At 39.9% G+C, this 13,247-nt stretch overlaps 1 protein-coding gene across 1 annotated transcript in view; it reads right to left on the bottom strand.

Moving 5' to 3' along the window:
- Window positions 1-13,247, bottom strand: part of fip1l1a (FIP1 like 1a (S. cerevisiae)) — a 47,083-nt gene that overhangs the window by 8,529 nt on the left and 25,307 nt on the right. The window lies entirely within an intron of this gene.

Below are 13,247 nucleotides of genomic sequence, written 5' to 3'. Positions count from 1 at the left end.
TCTAAATGTAAAAAATCATCCTGTTACAGGCTTTTAAACAACTTGTCAAGACAAAAATGCAAACCAGACACTCTTATTACTTCAGTTCATCCACGAGAGAAGATGAGTATAAGTCAGTGCTGTCTAGTGCAATTAATGTCCAAAGTTGAACTTCTTACTAGTGAATTAAACACTCAACAAGTAGCTTGTATTAGAGCCCAACCGATTAATTGGGCAGGCCGATTAATCGGGCAGGCTGATTAATCGGGCAGGACAATTAATCGGGCAGAACAATTATAGCCTGTCACCGATTAATCAACATCGGCCAAAATGTAGCCAATTATAAAAAAATTTTGCTCTGCTGAGATTCTGTCGCTCCTGCTCCTGTGTGTTAATTAATATAAGGCAACTACACAGCGTCTCACTTTATAATGCCATTCAGGATTAACCTGGGCCTGTAAATTCACAAATTATTGTTTAGGTTGAAATAATTTTTGAAAATGTTTCAATGTATTTTGTTGTAATTGTATTTATTGCATGTTTTGAAAGCAGTGACAGCATTACTTAAAATCTAGTTTCGTCCCATGCATTAAATGGAAGATGAAATAGCTATTCATATAGCTAGTCATAATTTGTGTTCATATACAGTATTTATCCTGTGTATATCAGTGAATTTATTACATATATCAACCGATATATCAGATATCAGTCGATTTATCAGATATCAGCCGATATATTGGATATCAGCTTCTTTTTGCCCCCAGTATCAGTATCGACATCGGCACCAAAAATCACATATCGGTCGGGCTCTTGTTTGTATGTGGTTCATACAAAGACCCAGCACCACCACCTCTCCTCTAATTAGCTCTGCTGTTCACATGACATATTCCATGCTGTGATAATCATGCTTCATATTTACATATTACAGCTGATTAATATGCAGATGTTGCTAATGTGACCTTATTGGTAACTGTGACAAATCCCATGATGCCGTGTGTCTACAAGAAGCAGCACAGTCAAAATGAGAGGCACCTGCTGGTCTGTATTCAGCTAAATGTGAAGAAGAAGCCAAATGACATTTGTTCAAGAGACTAAATGGAAGCACGAAGGAAATGAAACAGGATTGATCTTTAAATGTCACAGGCGAGAGCTCACACCTGCTGACTAGACAGTGATCCAATGGACGTGTGGGTTTATGGTGGCCCTGATGTGAAAAGACACATTAACAATAAAAAAACAACAAATATAAATAAACAAAGAAACTTCAAAAAAAAAAAAAAAAAAAAAGCTGCCTAAACAGATAAGTCCCCTGCTACCCAGTGCCTTAAGTTCAAAAACCCAAAGCCAGAGAACAGATGGGCAGAGAGAGCCAGCATTCAGTGGGGTTATCTAGCGGACACTTCCTGTTTTTGGTGTAACAGAGGCTTAACAAATGATTACAAAGAACGCAAAGAAAACACAAAAGAGAACACAAAATTAACTACAGTAGAAAAGGAAGGTAGTTTATTGTGTTCTTCTTGGATGTCATACAGTCTTTTTCCTGTGTTTCTTTTTGTTTTTATGGTTTCTTTTTTTGTGTTCTTCTTTTTTTTGTTTTGTTTGGTTTTCATTTTTCTTTTGTGTTTTTTTTATTTCATTTTACTCTCTTCTTTTATGTCTCTCTTCTTGATTTTGATCCAAGAAAGAGACAAAACATACTTTTTTTTTAATCGCATTTGTCCGGGGTGCTTCATCCTTTGATCCTCTGGTGTTTTTTCTCACAATCGCACCGCTCTTTCTCACTGAACTACAGCGACACTTGCTCTGTTTGAGCATGAGCTGCCTGAATTTTTCTGACTTGCAGTATCTAGCTGTGCCTCTGTTATCTCACATCTTCTCCTCATATCCATACTGACCTCTTATCCAAAGAGCACACCGCCCTCACCCACAGTAGTTTACAAGCATGATTTTCATCGACAAGCCGCGCCACACCCCGCCTCCCCCTGCTGAAAAACACAACTTACTACTATAGACACAGTAAACAGTTGCAAAACGTCAATGGCAGTGAAATTGGACATTGTTTATATTGGCCAGTTGAAAAAAATGTGGATTTGCAAATCTTCTCTTCTTTGTGTTTTTATTTGGTTGATCATGTACTACAATTTTGTAATGTCCTAGAATTCAAATTCTTTATTTGGGGACCCTAAGCAGATATGAGACTAAAATGTGATTAATTAGATTAATTAATTATACATCCTGATTTTTTTTTTTTTTAAGCACCCGACAGCACTACTTTCTTTCTTTTTTTTTGTTGACTTCTTTTCTTTTCTTTTTTTGACTTGTTTTCTTTTTTATATTATGTTATTATGTTTAGCACTTTGGGCCACTGTACAGGTTGAACTCTTTGATCTGTGCCAACAATGTTTGAGTTTTCTGGAGGAGTTGGGTGAAAAACAGATTTGTCATATCTGCAGTCTAACTGAGAGGCAGAGAAGTTGTTGATCAAAAGGCTTGATGTGTACTAACAAAGACAGTCATACATCAAAGGAAAGTCCAGAACAGCAAACAACTTCAACAAGGAGGAAGGAGGAGAGATCCACCAGAACAGGCCAGATCAAAAGCAGATGATCTCAAAACGTTGAATATTGAAAACAAAAAGTCTGCACTTCATTACACAACGACAACCTGGTAAATAAAGAGAGAATAAAAGGAAGTTTAAGAAACTGGGTGGCCCATTTGTTAAAAACGAACAACCCCAAGTGGGACGATGACTATACAGCCCCGTTTCCACCAAGCAGTCCGGTGTAGATCAGTTCGGCTTGGCACAGGTTGGCTCAGTTAAGCTTGGGCCTGTTTGCGTTTCCACAGCCAACTGTGCCCCCTTGTGGTAGGCAGCGTGTAAGCTGCCATCATCAGTGACATTATAGTGTGACGCCATAGCAGCACAACACAGTGTACCCCAAGAATAAATCCAACGAAGACGGAACTTAAGACAGTAAAAAAAGAGCAACGACGGAAAACATCCAGCATTTTGTTCTCTGTGATTGGCATGTGGCTCTTTGATACAAAGTGCAATCAAGCCTCGGTTTAGTCTTGTACCCCTACGGAAGGGTGCCAAAAAGTGGGACGGCTCGTCTTGGTTATTTGGGGGTCTGTCCAGGGATTAGCCGGTTGAAACACCGTGCCATGCAGAGACCAGCTGAACCAAACTGAAACGCTTGGTGGAAAGGGGCTTAAGACTGCCCAAGAAAACTATATCTGTTGGGTTAAATGATCAAATCAACGCTGAAGGTCTTCTAAAACTAAATTTTCACATTTGTCGTCCCAAGTGTAAATGTGGATAGATGGTATCTTTATTTTGGTACTAAATAAGAGAAATAGACTGTGGCCTATCAGAAATTGTAAATGACTTTTGTTAAAACAAAAAGCAGCAGCATCAGGACCGTGAATAAATAAACCATTGTTAAAATAGATAAAATAGAGACACACACACAACAGGATATGGACAATGCCTCAAAAAAGAAATGTGAAAGGTCAATAACTGAGACTGAGGAGCTGGAGCATGTTTGAAACTAACTTCAAACGGTTATAGCCAGGCTTTAAAGAGTACTGGTGTTATGTCTCTTTTTCTTGTTCCATCAAGCACAAACTGAAAGAATATGTGATGCACATGAAAGACTTTGAATAATATAAGACTGTTTCTGTTTCTAAATAGAGAAGAAAAGCTCCAGCTGAGCTCTATTTTCCAAATACTACCACAAAGTCACTTTAAGTTATTCTGAGCTGCAGAGAGGTTGTCAGAGAATTAAAGCATCTTCACAGTCTGGATGATAAAATCTCTGCACAATTAAGAAACATCTGTCAGTGTCATTATCTGTTTATGGAGCTGGGACTCTTCCTCTGAGTCAGAGGCTTAAAATGAAACAAAAAAATTGTATTGCTTACTTATAAGAATGTCTAATGCTGTTAAATATACTTTTTTTGTATTAAATAACCACAGATCAGACTAAATACAGTTCATTGGCTCTGACAGTCGCTGTACTGCTTTTTGTTTGTCTGCAGTTCTCCCCAACCACTATCAGTGTGGAGTTTATTTCACATTCTACCCACAATAACATGACACACAGCTAGTTTAATAACTTCTAAACAATGGTCTTCTCTGAGCCTAATAGTGTGAATGTGTCTCCGTCAGCTCCCAGTGTTACAGCTCGTAGAGTGACCCTGTAAACTGGAAACCTTCAGTTGAGTGTGTCAGCGTGTAACCAGTTTATAAGTGCTGTTGAAATAGGGACAAAGTCCTCAATGTATCCTATAGATCAGTTCTGTTCAATAGCTTCACCACCGACATGCTATCAGGCAAACTGGTGGTTTACACAGGATGTCAGTCTGTCTCCTAATATGTTGTAATTTCAGCTGAAAAGTCTTTATCGTTGTCTCACTGCCCTCTACTGGTCTGGTGGTGTGTTTACTTTTTTCTCTCCATGTCTCTGGCATGATTTGCATAATCTATCTACGTCTTGGTCCGCGACAGAAAGGCAGACAAATAATAGGACAATTAAGTCCCAGAGCAGGTTTTAACAGTTCTTGGAACATCTGGTCAAAAAGCATCTAAAGTCAACCAGAGGTTGAACTTGCAGCCTGTGAGACAAAAGCTGCATTTCCACCAAGCAGACCGATTTGGTTCATCTCGGTACGATACGCATTTCATGGCGTTTCCACTGTCTTATCCCAGGACAGATCCCCAAATAACCGAGACAAGCCGTCCCACTTTTTGGGACCCTTTTGTGTGGGTGCCAAAATGAACCGATCTGCTCTCAGAAGGTGGAGCTACAACATTGCAGACCGGTGATGTTCAAAAGAATCGTCACTTACCCCTACAGCGGCTGCATTTCTCCTGGCGGCACACAGTCCTATCTGAAACAAAGCTTGATTGCACTTTGTATCAAAGAGCTACATGCAAATTACAGAGAGAAAGTAATGCTGCATGTCTTCCATCTATGCTCTTAGTTTATTGTGTCCCGTTTTTCTTCTTTGTTGGATTTATTAGTGGGGGAAACTGTGTTGCACTGCTATGGCGTCACACTATTGTTTAGCAGCTGTGGCTTTCAACATCTGGCTTACACGCCGCCTACCATGAGAGGGCACAGTTTTGCTGTGGAAACGCAAATGGGATCAGACTTAACTGAACCAAACCGTGCCAAACTGCACTGAACCAAACTGGACTGCTTGGTGGAAACCCAACTAAAGTACCTTACTGAGTCAAATATAAGACAAGGTTCTTTTTTACGATGAAAATGATGGGTCTTCTCATAATCGGGTCTAACCATTGACACATGTTGATAGTTGTCTAGGGTTGCTACATGACTGCAACAGCAAAGAGTGCAAGCTTTATATAAAGCCAGTGACCTCACTGTGGCTGTGGTGACCTGTCAGTCACAAGAGATGAGAAATGAAGAGGCGCGGTGATTGTCCAGAGCGAAGTGGATCAAAAGTCCCACGAATTAACGAACAACTGTGGCGGAGTTATAATGCTAATTTTAAGATAGTGATTGTTAATGCAGCAGTCATTAAACAACAGTCAGGCAGCCAAAAAATATGAAGTCCCAGAGTGTAATGTCCAAAGGTCATACGTCCAAAAGAAAAGTTTAATGCTGAAAAGCGGAGACAGGAAGTGATGCTGTGTGTTTAATACAAAAAGACAGGCTGAAGGGTTGAATGTTCTGAAAAGCAGGCTGGGTAGAGGGAACATTAAATTGATTACGTTCAGATCCCTGGACCAGCTCTGAAGAAATGAGTTTCATGCACAAAGTTGAGTCAGAGAGACAGAAAGTATGTCACACTGGGGGCTAAGTATGTTGGCTGAGGGAAGAATAAAAACAGATGTAGGTGGAGGAGAATAAAGGCTCCGAGACGGACCCTGAAGCAAGGATAAAAGTGGCATCAGGCTCAAAGCAGCTGAGGAAAATCAACTAAAAAGCAGGTTTTACTTGATCCAGCTCTGCCTAAAGTGGAAGAATCTTGGATCTGACGGAGCCTCCAAAGCTAAGACTGAGACAGTGCTGTTCATCCAAAACACAAGGCTGCCATCAGAGCTGCACTGAGGATTCTGTCAAAACTATAGAAAACTTCTGGAGATATCTGTCCGTGGTGTATTTTTCAGATGGAATGAGGCTGTTATTGTTGACAGGTGCTAATTTGTTTGAAGGCTGTTTAGTCTTATTAGCGTGTGTTTGCTGTTGTGAATTAGCAGAGCCCTAATTTGGTTCCCCTGCTTTGTATTACTGCTGCCTTTTTTCAATTATCAGTTCTTGCTCCGTATTCGAAGTCAGCCAAGCCTTTGTTAGCGTGAAGCAGCCTGGCAGCACTTTCTAATGAAGCTTTTAGTGCAGGTTTAAGCAGGGGCACAATTATCATTTTAATTTCCACATCACACCGGGAATTCTCTGCTCACTTATTATCCAATGAACTTAGGTGAGCAAGCTTTTCTACTGAGGGGAATTTAAATAAGCTTTATGTCTCTTTTCACTCCATATACCTTGCCAGCCGTAAAGACAAGGGATGCATTTATCAAACAGGGATGTGAGGTAAAGTTTGTGTCGACCAAGTGCTCAATCTGCATCTTTTACATGCACCCATCTGTAAAGGTACGGACAGAGGGGACAAAAGACTAATCCACTGTTGCATTATCAGTTGTTGAGAAAATTATCAGCTGCATTTTTTTTAAATCTCAAGATTTAAACCAATATTTTTTCATATTTCAACTGGGAGCAAGATTGGAAATGCTGACTTAAGCTAACCAGCTGTTTTTGAAATCACCTTCTATATATTACATACTGATGTACTGACTGATTAGCACTAATTAACAAAGTTGACCCTTTAAAGCCTGACAAATAGAGGAAAAGAAAAAAAAGAAAAAATGCTAATTTTTCAAACTAAGATGTTTATTAACCCGTATAAGACCTTTGTAATGACTACAATTGACAAGAGTCACCAGCGTTTCTTTTGCTAATGTCATAGTCAATGTATGAAACCGTTAATTAGCTTTGATATATTGTGGTAGTATAAGTACAACTGAGTGCCATCCACCATGAATGGGGAAAGAAAAATGGCATGAGTGCCGTACATTGTGGGAAACAGTATGTAAGGTAGACCAGTCCACTGCATACTGAGAGTTTTCATGCATCAGACGGAGGTCTTGGTATTTTTGGCATACAGCAGATTTTGTTCTCGTTTGCATGCTGCACACTGCATTTTAGCTAAATCAGTACATACTGCTGGTACAGTGGGCAGTTTTTTTTGTTTGTTTTTTGTTTTTTTAAATCCCAGGAGCTGAGACATGCATTTAGCCTCTTGGCTAAAGAAATTTACTCATTTCATTCAAAATCTTAAAAAATAATAATTAATAAGAACTGTTAAACATTTTAAGAATTAGCATTTACGCTCATTTTCCATCAATATTTCACACTTCAAGTAAAGAGTTTGTTCATATCACTCTCATAAACAAAGGAAAGTTTAGGATAGATGTCATGGTCAGTTTTAAATAGGTTTACAATTATGCAAAGTATGGCTAAACAGAAGCTAATCTCAGCAAACAGGTTAGCCCTTCTCTGCTGATGACATTTTCCCATTAGGCTCTTGGGTTTGTGGGACATCCACCTTGTCCTCATATATAAAGGTTTTCAGTGATGGATTTGAGAAACAGTGTGTGTCAGTGTGTGGATAATCTGTGGTCAGAAGCTGAGTGTTAGCTGGTGGAGTCTATTAGTTGTGGTAAATCTGAAGCATGCGGTCACAGCCACAGCTGATAACCAGTAGCTGCTGCCGTGCCACACTCTGCCTGTGTGTGACTCAGCACAGGACATGTGGCTGCAGCAGCCCAAAAGGAACAGAGTAACCCTCACAGTGACCTCACACATGAACGGTACGGGTGGCTGGAAACAGCTCTGAGGAAGGCTCCATCTGTTTCTCTCACACACATTAATGATGAATCCCTTCGGCAAGGGGCTAAAAATAGCTCCTAGCACAGCCATAAATCACTGTAACACAAAACACATAACCTGTACGTATGAGCGTGTGTGTGTGTGTGACTCGTGCAGTGTGTAGCCTGATCATGTGACCAGAATGTAGGGCAAATACATCAGCAGAGGGCGTGGACAGCACACACTGTGACCGTGGCATTACAACAGATCTATGATGTGAAAACCCAAATCTCATCTGCATTCCCACTGCGTCTGTCACACACATGTGATTCCCGTGTTGTCTTTCCTCAGCAGTTAGCCTTCAGCTTCCCAGCTGTCCCCCAGCGTCCCACTTCCCTCGTCTGACCTCCGATGCAGTTCTGTCTGAGCTATGTATGCAAACCTGAAACTAGTCAACCTTTGCACAAAGATTCACAAACACACACTTACTGCTTTTGAAACAACAGGACACAGACCCAAAAAAGATGGCGAAAATATCCGCTTATGTAGGTATCTATAGTTTAACCAACTTGAGTATTTGAAAGAAAATTACAATGTTAATTTTGCAGATAATTTCGACCCATACTGTGTAAAGACACTCTTAAAACAGGTAAAACCAATAACACCTTTGTTTCACATTACATAAGCATTTAGAAAGAGCTATATAATACATGTTTAATCTCAACACTTTATTCAATGGCTATTTAGTTAACAGGTTTCCCTCTACACAAACACTTTGTTTTACTCCAATGTGCCCCTTTTCCTCAAATTTTCACTGTTTAACATTTTTAATGTTCTCCACATCAAGGATAAAATGTAACCAGTGCTTTTGCAGGTGTTATTCCTGCATTTCACAAAAGTGTCAGGAGAACCATGGGAACAAAAGAGAAGAGGACCCAAAAGACACAGAAACACTAAAGATATCCACAAAAAGACATACACATGACAAGAACCAAATCAGAACCACAAGGGACACAAACAAAGGACAATGACAGGAAACACAGAACACTCAAGAATAACTAAGATTAAGACAAGACAAGACAAGACAAGAATCACTACTATAAACCAAGAACCTCAAATACACAAAAACACAATGATACAAAACCCAACTGAAAACCTAAACCATGACAAAAAGAGTAACTTGTTTTACTTGCCTTGGACCAGACTGACAGACTTTCCAAAATGCACACTAAAGTCCTTTATTGGTGGCCAAAATGTGTGCAAAAGTGCTTTCTTGGGAGCCAAAACACATACTAAAGCGATCTCTCTATGGCCAAAATGTGCTAATGTGCTCTCTTGAGAGCCCAAGTGTGTGCTAAAGTATGCCCTTGGTAGCCAAAATGTGCACTAAGTTGCTCTCTTGGGAGCCAAAATATGTTCAAAGCTCTTTTGGGAGACAAAATGTGCACTAAGGTGCTCTCTTGGGAGCCAGAATATGTTTAAAGCTCTTTTGGGAGCCAAAATGTGCACTAAGGTGCTCACTTGGGAGCCAAAATATGTTCAAAGCTCTTTTGGGAGACAAAATGTGCACTAAGGTGCTCTCTTGGGAGCCAGAATATGTATAAATCTCTTTTGGGAGCCAAAATGTGCACTAAGGTGCTCACTTGGGAGCCAAAATATGTTCAAAGCTCTTTTGGGAGACAAAATGTGCACTAAGGTGCTCACTTGGGAGCCAAAATATGTTCAAAGCTCTTTTGGGAGACAAAATGTGCACTAAGGTGCTCACTTGGGGGCCAAAATATGTTCAAAGCTCTTTTGGGAGCCAAAATGTGCACTAAGGTGCTCTCTTGGGAGCCAAAATATGTTCAAAGCTCTTTTGGGAGCTAAAATGTGTGCTTCAGTGCTCTCTTGAGAGCCAAAACATGTACTAAAGTGACCTCTTGGAAACCAAAATGCACACTGCTCTCTTGGGAGACCAAAAAAAAAAAAAAAAGAAAAACACACACTTAATTGACCTCTTCGGCGCCCAAATGTGGCCAAGTGCTCTTTTGGGAGCCAGGATGTATGCTTAAATGCTCTCTTGGGAGCCAAAACACATTCTAAAGTGACCTCTTGGGCGACCCAAAATGTGCACTTCAGGGCTCTTGGAGCCAAAATGTGCACTGAAGTGCTCTTTCCTTTCACCTCTGCCCCCAAAAAGTCAGTGCATGCCACTGGTGATAACCATTTTAAACTACTATCATTAAATGCCCATGTCTTCTCTGTGGATGATAACTGCTAATGAATGCTCACTAACATTGTCCTATGTCTCTGAAAGATCATCTCTGAAATCTTTCCCTGCAGTACCGTTCCAGTTCAAAATCCGTGATAAGCTTCTTCAGCTGTCAACCTTCTGGAGCTCATTTTTTTGGTGCATTTGTCAAAGAGATGACATGAGAACAGTGACAAGGACAAGGGAGAGAAAGTTCCTTGTCTACAAACATCTGGGTCTCCGGGTCTGGCATGCTATTCAGAGGATATCAAAATATAAATAATTGGGCAATGAAAATAAAGCACATCAAAGAAACATTTTTATGTTGGATTTGAACAGCTACTTACCCACATTAAAGAGTCCAGGTCAAGCATCATGTTTGTCTACAAACTCTGCACTGACATTTCACTACACACCAAAGTGGCCAGATTTTACACACAAGTTTTTGACACAAAATGAGGAAAAGTCACAAAATTTCATAACGAAAAAGAAAAGATGACCTCTACTTTGGTCAACACAAAAATAGAGATTGACCCTTAACATAATAAGAGGGTTTAAAGAAATCAGAAGTCATACGTGGTGGTACCTCAACCTTGGATCACAGTCCAGTGTTTGGCCTCAGCATCCCTGACACGTTTCAGTGAAAAAATCTGTCACAGCAAAATGTCACACTCATGTTTTAAACAGTTTGAGCCTCAAGTCGGCCGAGGAGTCTGAGAGAAGCTGGGAAGCTGTGCTGTATGTGTATTACACTTGGCAGCTGCCAGAGTTGATAATAATTAAACAGACATCTGGCTGCTGGTCTACAGCGGGTTTGCAGAGGAAAGTAGGGCAGGACTTGTCTCCTACATGCATGTGAGCATGAGGGTTTGAGTGCGACTGTAGGGTAGTAGGCCACTATGTGAAAATTTGGAGTGGAAATCGGATTGGCTCTTATCGCCCGTGAGCCACAGGGAGAAAGGCTCAGGCTCCATGCAAAAAGCAGCAAACACTCAATTATTTCCTGGAAGAAGGTGGAAAATACGGCAAAAATATTCCCTCCTGTGGACTGCAGCCCAGGCCGGAACAAAGACTAAATAAGGAGTTCCACATGTGCTTGCAATAATTTCTCTTAGTCACGCTTTAGTCAGAGGATTTTGGTTACAATAGGTTTCACTTTTTTTTGCAATAGTTTGCATTTCTTTACAATATACAGGCTTTTTTGAGTAACAGTCAGCAAAAGTGATACCACAGACATAAGAGGGGAAGCTGAACTGCTCATGCACAGATACAGGCGCAACTTTAAAAACAAAGCTAACATCTATCATCATTATCTCCTCTGTTTACTGTGAAAAGTCAAAACCAGAGGTGTCAAAACTTTTTTCATAGAAGCCCACAGTTGATTTTGTGAAAATGAGCCAGAAGCTCAACCAAACATATTCATTAACCATGAAAGTAAAACATGAAGGCTGTATTTTTACAGTATTATGGTTTGTTAAAGAAATCAGTCACTGAATTCACTGGATACCAGATGATAAGTGTTCAGTTTTCTGCAGTATTACGCACTGCAAAAACATCAGCCAACTCTGCTTCTTCTCAAGGAAAATGTTCTCCAATAGGGGGTTAATGAGGAAAATATGTCAGGATTTTTGTTATGGCAGGATAAGGATGTGGGTTTTATCAGGATCACTCACAAAAAAATGTTTGGACCCAAATATTTCCCATCCTGCATTCCAAAATAATGTAAAACACACATTTTTGTCTTTCACGCATACATTCATCTTAAGATTAGCTTTAGGAGTTTTTGGGTTAATGCAGAATGTACAGAGCTTTAGCTTTACACTAGTAGCCTATGCAAGGTCTAAATGTAGTTCAGTGAGACGTTGCTTGATATACTTTGGTTTTGTTTGCGCACATATAGAAAATGACTACTACATTGTTAGACAAATGTAAATCTGCCACCTGATTGCTTTGTCATACGTGGACCTTGGATCACCACACATCCACACTATACCAACTCCACTGGTTCCCAGTCAAACACTGGATCACCTTCACAATACCTTTCCTCGTGTACAAATCTCTCTACGGCCTTGAACCCCCTTACATGTCTAACCTCCTCCGTCCATACACTCCTAGTCATTCACTACATTCTTTTTGAAGCCCTGCTCCTCTCTGTTCTGTCCTCCAAGCTCCGCACTATGGTTGACAGGGCCTTTAGTGTAGCCGGCCCCAAATTATGGAATGTCCTACCCATAAACTAAGACTGAAACTGAGTTTTGAAGCAAATATAGATTGTAAAAAACATAGACGTAGGCTCCCGACATCACCCGTCTGTTTCTGTAACTGTAAATGAAGCACATTGGCTACAGCAGCCTTAATGGTAGTGGCAAGGGCTTCACATGGCTGGTCACATGACCCTGAGCTGTGTCTCTGATTGGGTAAGCTCGGGATCTTAATATCCTGAACAGCCGAGTTAGAAAAAAAAATTCCCCCTTGTACAGTGTGTGCAGATAGTAATATTAGCGACTCAGACAGGAGATGTTTTTTGAACCAGGCTGTAAATAGGTTAATTTCTGCTTTGAAAACACCTTTTTTTGGCTTGGTGTGTATGTGATTTCCAGTACTTCTGGAGCCAGCCTCAAGCAGATACTCAAAGAACAGCAGATTTTAGCACTTCCACATTGTCTCATATTCTTAAACTGGAGGAGCTTAAACTGGAAGCAAGTCAACTGGCACGGTCATATTGGAAGTGAGGCGGGCTTTGAGTCTCCACTCTGAATTTCTATCTTTCTCTTCTATTATATATATTTTTTTATCTTGATTGAATTCCTGTATGCATATTTTCTTATCTTATTTTACTGTATTTATTATGGTATTTTAACTATTTTTTTATCCATGTAAAGTGACCTTGGGTGACCTTGAAAGCACTTATACATTATATGTATTTATTATTATTATTATTATTATTATTATTATTATTATTATTATTATTATTATTATTATTATAAGCTTGGGGCAATATAAAAATGGGGCCAGGCTTTGAACATGCCTGGTCTTTGATCTTTAAGTAAGATGCAGGGTTTAACCCTGGAATGGTTGCCTGTCATTTAACATGAAATACAACAAAGATAATGAAATGGTCTTGCTTCAGTTAACTTGGG

Source organism: Halichoeres trimaculatus, unplaced genomic scaffold, assembly GCF_033239565.1.
Source record: "Halichoeres trimaculatus isolate MK-OKI-2021-1 unplaced genomic scaffold, fHalTri1.1 fHalTri1_scaffold_4, whole genome shotgun sequence".
Taxonomy (NCBI): domain Eukaryota; kingdom Metazoa; phylum Chordata; class Actinopteri; order Labriformes; family Labridae; genus Halichoeres; species Halichoeres trimaculatus.
The sequence above is the reverse complement of the archived record's forward strand: the minus strand, read 5'-3'. Positions and strand labels throughout refer to the sequence as shown.